The sequence below is a fragment of the Anomalospiza imberbis genome, chromosome 5, assembly GCF_031753505.1.
Source record: "Anomalospiza imberbis isolate Cuckoo-Finch-1a 21T00152 chromosome 5, ASM3175350v1, whole genome shotgun sequence".
Lineage (NCBI taxonomy): Eukaryota > Metazoa > Chordata > Aves > Passeriformes > Viduidae > Anomalospiza > Anomalospiza imberbis.
Window position 1 is genome coordinate 2,281,224 of NC_089685.1, and position 7,883 is coordinate 2,289,106.

The following is a 7,883-nucleotide window of genomic DNA, read 5'->3' on the forward strand; positions in this document are numbered from 1 at the left end:
TCTGCCACCGATCCTGGGGTTTCCCCTCAATGGATTTAATAAAAATGCTCTCCAGGCTTTTCATCAGCTGAGAAAAATGAGCCCGCCTGCCTCGCTGCAGCTCTGCAAACTTTCCAGCTGATTCGGTGACGCTGCGGACAGTTCTGCTCCAACTCCTCGTGCTGCCGGGAGTGCAGCTTTGAATTCTCTGCATGCTGAGAGCAAACAGGGGCTGGAGAGGAGAGGGGCTGGAGGGGCTGGAGATCCTGTGCAGATCCTGGTAATTGCAGCGAGGACGCACAAATAAAATGCAAGCATGGCACTGTGACAAAGCTGGCTGGAGCAGATGGAGTCCCCCCGGCTTGTGCTGGCCCGAGCTGAAGCTGCTCCAATGAGCACTGCGTGCCCTACGCTGATGACTCCTGATGGATTTTCCCTCCAGCCCAAGTAACAGGCCCATAATTCTATGTCTGAGCTCCAGCTCGAGGGAACAGCACAGGGTGAGCTGTGGATTTGCTGGGCTTTTCCCCCGCTAAATGGATCACATTCCAGAATTTACCCAGGTCTCCTGACAGCTGTGTTTTCTGATTTGGAAGGTTCTAGAAGGGGGCTTGATGGTGTGGCTCTGATGCCTTGAGAGGCTCCCTGGAACAGAGGCTAGACAGAGTTAAAGGAATAAAGAAGGGATTTATTAAAAAGGCCTTCAAAGGATACACTTTGGGCAGTGCAGGAGCCTGGCTGTGGCTCCACTCAAGATGGACCCAAGATAGAAAACAGGTTGCGAGTTTTCACACTTCTATAAGTTTTGGTCCATTTCCATATTGTGGTTCATTGTCCAATTCCAGCTCCAGGTTATGCAGTCCCATCCTCCCAGATTGCTCTCCTCAGTTCCCTGTTGTTTGTATTTCTTGGGTCTGAAGCTGCAATGGTGTCCTTGGTTCTGGGGCTGGAAAATGATTTCTTTGTCTGACTGAGCTGTGAGGAGAACTGCCAACACTTTATATGAAGTTCAGAGTTAGATACCAATGCAGTACAGAATCTGGAAAATGTGAAAGCTAAAACTTAAGGCATCAGCTCCACTACGTGAAGCTCAATTGATGGTTCTGCCCCAGAAATAATGCTGGAGAAGGCAATTCCCTCTTGGATCTTGTCCATTTGTCTTGGGAAGATGCTCCTCAGGTGGACAGAGGTGCTCAGCTGCACAGCCACAGCATTTTGGGTGAGGTGGCTGCCGGGAGAGGGGATGGTGCTGTGCCCACCTTGCCCCCTCTAGACTCTCACAAGATTTCAGTGTGTGTCAGTGCCCTGTAAGCCAGCTCAAACCACCAAGTCTGGTGGTCCTTGCACTGGAGTCAGAAGGAGGGGAAGGATTCAGGGCAGATCTGGGGAACTTCCACCCCCTGAGAGCAGCGTGGGAGTCTGGGGGTTGCCAGGGGAGGAACACGAAGCATCCACAGATCAGCAGGTTACACCAGGACAGGGGATGCTGGTGGAGCAACGACTTGGAGCCAGAACTTGGTGGAGATCCAAAGCCATTTCCCCCTTGCAGGTGCCCAGTCCCCTGCTGTGACACGGGGACGCTCGGCCATGACCATGGAGTCCTCTCACCCGGAGCTGAGCCGAGGTAACAATCTGTTCCCAGGGAGCCAAGATGTGCCTGCTGATTTCCCAGACTTGGAGCCTCTGGCAGGCTGCCTGCTCCACATGGAGATGGGAGCACAGTTAACTCCATCGTTGCCACCACTGAGGTGCACAAACAGGGCTTGGAAAGGCCTGTGGTCCTCCTGTCTCACTCTGGCTCTTCCTGAATTCCTGAAGTTTGGTCTGAAGGGTTGAGAAGGATTTTAGGGATGTTAAATAGGGTCTGGCCTGGCTGTCTCCTGTCCCTGGGGCTGAGGGGTCCCCACAACCACGTGATTGTCTCCAGACCCACCAAGGCAAAGAGCAGCAGGAACTTTGCACCTCCTGGGTTACAGGACCAAAGGTATTTCATTATTTGTTCCACCTTCTGAGGTGACTCCAATCCCTTCCTCATCCATAATTTCTTCTCTAAATTAGTCCTGCAATGCAAAGAAAAGGCACTATTTATCTGAATTTCAAGCTGTGTCTGATTCTTTTCCCCTGAATTTATGGCCTCTTGTGCCTGTCCTGTGTTGCAGGTTTTCTCTTTATACCTCCCTTCCCACTCTCTCCATGTTATGTGTCCCACCTATGACTGCTGGATTAAGACAAAGGGTTTTCCCTAAATATAATTTGGAATTTTCAGCCCTGAAAATACTGGAACAGCCTTGAAGAGAAGTATTTGTGTATATACAGACATATATATTAAATATACTTTTGAATATTTCATGTTTTTATTTTTAATGCGCTTTAATTTTTTATATATTTTTTTAATATATCCATTTGGTCTCTTCTGCTCTTTAGGGCTAAGAACCAATGTAAGAAATCTGCCTTGTGGTTTCTGGCCATATGAAGTTTTTGGCAGAAGCTTGTAAGATTTTATCTTTCTCTTTCAAGGCCATGCAGACAATGTTTTTTGTACATACTTTAGCTCTTCCCTGGTCAAAACTGAATATAGAAATCCTAACGTAAAAGTTAAGCCAAAAGTGGATCTTCTTTGATGGCTCATCCCTGACAAATCAAAGGGTACCTGGCACTCCCATTCTGTGCAAATTTTTTCCTCGTTTTTCTGTCTGTTTCGAAGAAATAGTTTTTCTAAGGAAGCGTTTTATTATGTAAAAGCCACTTGAGACTGATGGCAACCCCTCCTGTGGTCTGGCTGGGCACTTTCCAGAGGGGAGCACTATTTCCATGTGTGTATCCACCCCAATTTGCAGCCACCCTACATTTCAGGATCAAACCTCCTCTTCTCTGGCAGGAGCTTCTTACTCCTCCAAGTGGCAAATTTGTTTTTTATCTCATCTTTCAAGACGTCTTTCAACTTTCAAGAACTGAGACTAATGGTGATCTTGGGCTTCTAAATCTCTGTCCATACTGCAAAGCACTAAGATTTGCTGTGGGACACACGGGTTTATCCACCCAGAGGCAGAGTGTGTAGGAAATGAAGAAATGTCCCTTTAAAGCTGCAAGGTGAATTTGGGCAGTAGAAGCCATAATGATTTCTTGGGTAGGCATCTGTCTAGCCCAGTATCCACAGTTTTGCCATCCCCTTTAGGGATCATAAAATCATGGAATCATTTAGGTTGGGAAAACCCTCTAAGATCATCAAATCCAGCCATTCCCCAGCACTGCCAAGGTCACCACTGACCATGTCTCCAAGTGCCCCATCCACATGGATTGAAATCCCTCCTGGGATGGTGATTGTACTACATCTGTGCCAGGGCTGGACAACCCTTTCAGGGAAGAAATTTTTCCCCAATATCCAGTAGAAACCTCCCTTGGTGCAACTTGAGGCCATTTCATCCCATCCCTGTTCCCTGGGAGCACAGCCCGAACCCCCGGCTGTCCCCTCCTGTCAGGGACTTGTGCAGAGCCACAGGGTCCCCCCTGAGCCTCCTTTGCTCCAGGCTGAGCCCCTTCCCAGCTCCCTCAGCTGCTCCTGGGGTTCCAGACTCTTCCCAGCTGCCTTCTGGACACTCTCCAGCCCCTCAATGTCTGTCACACCCCCAGCACTGGACACAGGGCTGTCCAGCTGAAGGATGGCCATAGCAAATGGGTGAGGCAACCCGTGACATCACCTGGATTCTGTTCCCAGGCTGACAGGGATTTGAGTGTCACCAGGACTCAGCACCTCTGGCTTCACCTGAGCTAGGTGAGTACGGGCCAGCTCACAGCAGCTGGTGGCTACTGGGGCATCGCTGTGCTGGGCTGGTGTGACCCCCCCAAGTCATGGAGTCAGGAAGGGTTTGTGCCTGTCCCGTGGGGAAGGAGGCAGTGGATCCTAGTCAGGTCTGTCTGCCTCCATCCCTGCCCTTGGAAGCTGAGCACTCCCTGTGGAAGGACAAGACAAAGAAAACAGAGGGAGATGCTTCTTATAATGGAAGCTCTGCTCCCCTCCCCTTATTTCCAGTAAGTGAGCAGGAAGGCCAGCCCCGGCCACCAGAGAGTATTTAGGAGTAATTGAATCACTGGATTAGCTAATGCAGCATCCATTAGGAGTCCATGCCATCCCCAGAGGACTCGGCAGACATAAAGGAGCTGGAGGAAGCCGTGAGCATTTCATGTATGTACATAAACCTCCTGCTTCCAGACTATAACTTTCCTCCTGGCTGACAACACCAAGGTGCTGCTGGCCCTCCTCCATCCCCCTCGGCACGAGGTCTGAGCTTGTCCAGATGGCCCTGGAAGGTAGAGAGGAGCCCAAGCAGTTGCTCAGTGTTGCTCCAGCAGATGTGGGGGTAGGGGGAATGGCAGCAGGGCTCCCAACTTGGCTCCTCTGGGTGTGGAGAGGAGCAGTTGGAGCGTGCGGAAGCGCTCGGGCAGATCTGAGCTGGGGAAGGTTCTGCCGGGAGAAGCAGCCGGCTCCAGACTTGGCCCGGGGCACGGCGCGCCTGGCAGATGGCGGGGAGGAGTGGGTGTGCAGTGTGAGGAGAGATTTAAACACAGAAGGGCAACTCCTCACCCAGCCAGGGGAAATGTGCTTTCCCCAGGATCCGCTGGCAGCCGTTCCCGCGCGGTGACCGGAGCTGGTGCTAGCCCACAGTGTTGTTTCAACTGGCTCCTGGCACCGAAGCTTGGGCTGGGGATTTTCTGTGTTTGGAGCTGGTTCTCCTCCTTAAGGAGCGGCAAAACCCTCCAGATGCTGCAAAGTTATTGTAAGTGCAGGTGAACCCTGTGGGAAGAAATGCTGATGTCTGACTCCAGTTCAGAAGGCTGAATGATTTCTTTATTATAACAATACTATAATACATTAATATGCTATTTAAAGGAGATACTAAAACTACTTTTTCTAACTACCATATCCAGCTAACACAACTTGTGATTTTCTCGTGAGAGTCCAGCCGCAGGTGGATTGGATTGGCCACCAGGCTCAAACAATCCTCACCAGAATCCAAACAAGCAATCACCCCAGGTAAACAATTCTCCAAACACATTCTACATGGGAAAAACAAGGAGCAGAAATAGAAATTGTTTTCTCTTTCTTTCCTCTGTGCTCCTCTATGAAAAATCCTGAGAGAGAGAAGAATGTGCCTGCCACATGTGTGCTTTGAATTCTGGAGGAGGAAAAGGGAGGAGCTGGCCTGGGTGATGGAGCAGGGATTAGAGTGCTGCAGGTGGGTCTGAAGCTTCACCTCCTTCCAGCTGGGTCCGCTGGGTTCAGGATGCATAAAGTTGCTTTAAGCAGTATGGATTTCATGCCAAGCTTTCCAAAGAGAGAAGCACACGTAACGTGAGAGGCTTAAATCTCAGCAAAACAACACATGGGGCTGCTAATCCTAATTCACTTACACAAGCTGCTCCATCCTTTCTCCCACTTTGAAGTGTCCTTATTTAACAGGCGAAATAGCTGGAAGTTTGCATGATGGAGCCTTTCCCAAACTGGGTGAGCTGTTTCCCTGTCTCTCTCTCTCCCACGGTGACCAGTTCACACGTTGTTGTGGGAAGGGGAGGCCCTGTGGCAACCTAAATATAGATGCACATAAGGAAACAAATGCTACCCCCTGTAAATTTTGCCATCAGCAGCTGGAGCGGGACACACCATTGCTTAGCAGGAGATTAGTTTTGCAGGCTCCGTGTGTCTAAAGGGAGAATCATCTATTGTTTGCCACTTAAGATTTATGGCATCTCCGTTTAGACTGAATAATTTATCCTGAATGAGCCCTGAGAGCCTTTGGCAGTTACAGGGAGAAAAAAAACACACCCCAGGAAAAAAAAAAAAAAAAAGTTTCACCCTAATAGGAAAAAATCAGCAGGCATTTGGAGAGAGAGGAGGGGGTGGGTGAAGGGTTGGTTGCTCTGCTGGAGACCCCGGTGGTTCTGTATCCTTTGTCATTACTTTATAATGATGAACTCCATCGTTAGGAGCCATTCATTCCCGCTTAGCCTGTGTGATCTGAGCCGGTTTGATGGGATCCAATTTAACATTTCACTCTGGGCTCCATTCCATGGCCATTTGGGTTTGGAAGTGAAAGACAGTTTGATGGTGCCTTGATGGTGTTTTAAAGTGCCGTACAAAACGCTGGCGAGGCAGTTCAGTAAGGACGACATCATCCCAGGCCTGCTCTTTGAGGCAGCTGCTTTCCTTTGTCCTAAAACTTGGGCTGAAAGTGGGTGGGGGTGTCTTGTGCCCTGTTTTGGATTGTTTGTGGAGTGAAGGGAGCAGAAGGAAAAGGGGGACCCTGTGCCAGCCCCTGGGGCTCTCCCACGTGAAGGAAACTTCAGAGGGAAAATTGCAGGAGACTTCTCCACCGCTGAGATCTGCACCCAGGCACAGCTGCCAGTTCCATCCCAGTCTAAGAGGAGAGAATTCATCTGAATTCTCCTGGTGCTGGGGAAAGTATATCAAGAGCTACCTTGGTTGTATCCCACGTCTTGGTGACTCCTGAGGTACAGCTGTTCCCACAGCCAAATCACTGGGGCTGGGAATGTGGACTTGAACAGAGCAAGGCTTGCCCCAGACCTCAACATCAAGCTGGTTTAGGATTTTTTCTTCTTTTTTCCTCTTAAATATCTGATTTTAACTCTGGTTTTGAACTTCCTGGTTCTGGAATCAAACGCCGCAAACCACTTCTGTTTTCATTTTCCATCCAAGTGGAAGTGAGGATGTGAAATATTCTCCTGTAAACTCAGAGTCAGGCATTTAAGAGAAGCTTTTCTCCTTGAGCCTCCTCTGGGTTACTCAGTTCAGTGTCCAGAGGTGATTGAGCTCTCTAAAAATTGGGTTCAGCCCAAGACAAATTACTCAAAATTATTCAAACTGAATAATTTTCCCTTCTTCCAAGGGCACCACATTTCATTTAGCCATTGCCATCAGTCTCCTCTAGGCTTTTTAGGCTGGTGTGAATCGGGAATAAGTCAGGGTAAAGCTCTTTTTTCTTTACTTACTTCCATCCAAACACGTTATTTTCAGAGATATTCTCCACGGATTTAGTGGCTCTTTGATGTTTGGGACTCAAAATACTCATGTAGGTGCTTTGCTATTTTTCCAGTAACTGTGTCCTACAAGTCCCTTTGGCTTGACCACGATTAGTAAGGGGACACCAGAGGCTTTCCCCTCCAGGTCACTGCCTCAAAGTCAATCTAAACAAGGGATATTTCCACTGACAGGAACTGCTGTCCAGGTCAGAGGGTCACTTGTCCAAGGGAAATTGGATGACTTTTCAGCCTCTTGAGCAGAGATGAGCAGCAGTGACAGAGCCAACCCAGAAATGGCATCACTGAAATCATCCAGCATCTCTTCTGTCATCCCAAAGTGGGATGCCAAGCTCCTTCCAGAAGAGTTAACTTCAATGGAAGGGTGAAAGACAGCTGGAAACCCCCATTTTACTTTTATTCCATGGGATTCCATTGCAGTTACAGCTGGATGAAGACATTTCTATCTTTACATTCACACAAGTTTTCAGTTCAGTGAAAATGTTAACTCGGGAAGACAAAGGCTGGGAAGTAAGAAAAATTGATTCCAGTGGATCATTCTCCTCTGCCTAAAGAGAATTGCTCCATTATTTTCTGGATGTATTTCTTGATAAGCATCTTCCTCTAGGATCTTAGAGGAAAAAGGGTGGTGGAACCCTGACAGAGATTTCATGTCCCTGCTTATGGCAGGGGGTTGGAACTAGAGGAACTTTATGGTCACTTCCTATCCAAAACATTATGTGATTCCATGCTTTATTCCAGGTAGGAAGTCTCCCACTGTGAGAGAATGAGGCTAAAGGCAAGTGAAAAATGCTCACCCAAACACTTCAGGTTTGAGCCACTGAGCTGCTGGGTTTGGTGTTGAAGATGCT

At 48.7% G+C, this 7,883-nt stretch overlaps 1 long non-coding RNA gene across 1 annotated transcript; it reads left to right on the forward strand.

Annotated features, from left to right (window-relative positions):
• The first annotated feature begins 1,512 nt into the window (after positions 1 to 1,512).
• Positions 1,513 to 7,431, forward strand: LOC137473595 (uncharacterized). Its single transcript, XR_010998880.1, has 2 exons — positions 1,513 to 1,727; positions 7,221 to 7,431. It is a non-coding gene; the product is annotated as an uncharacterized lncRNA (long non-coding RNA).
• The last annotated feature ends 452 nt before the right edge of the window (positions 7,432 to 7,883 follow it).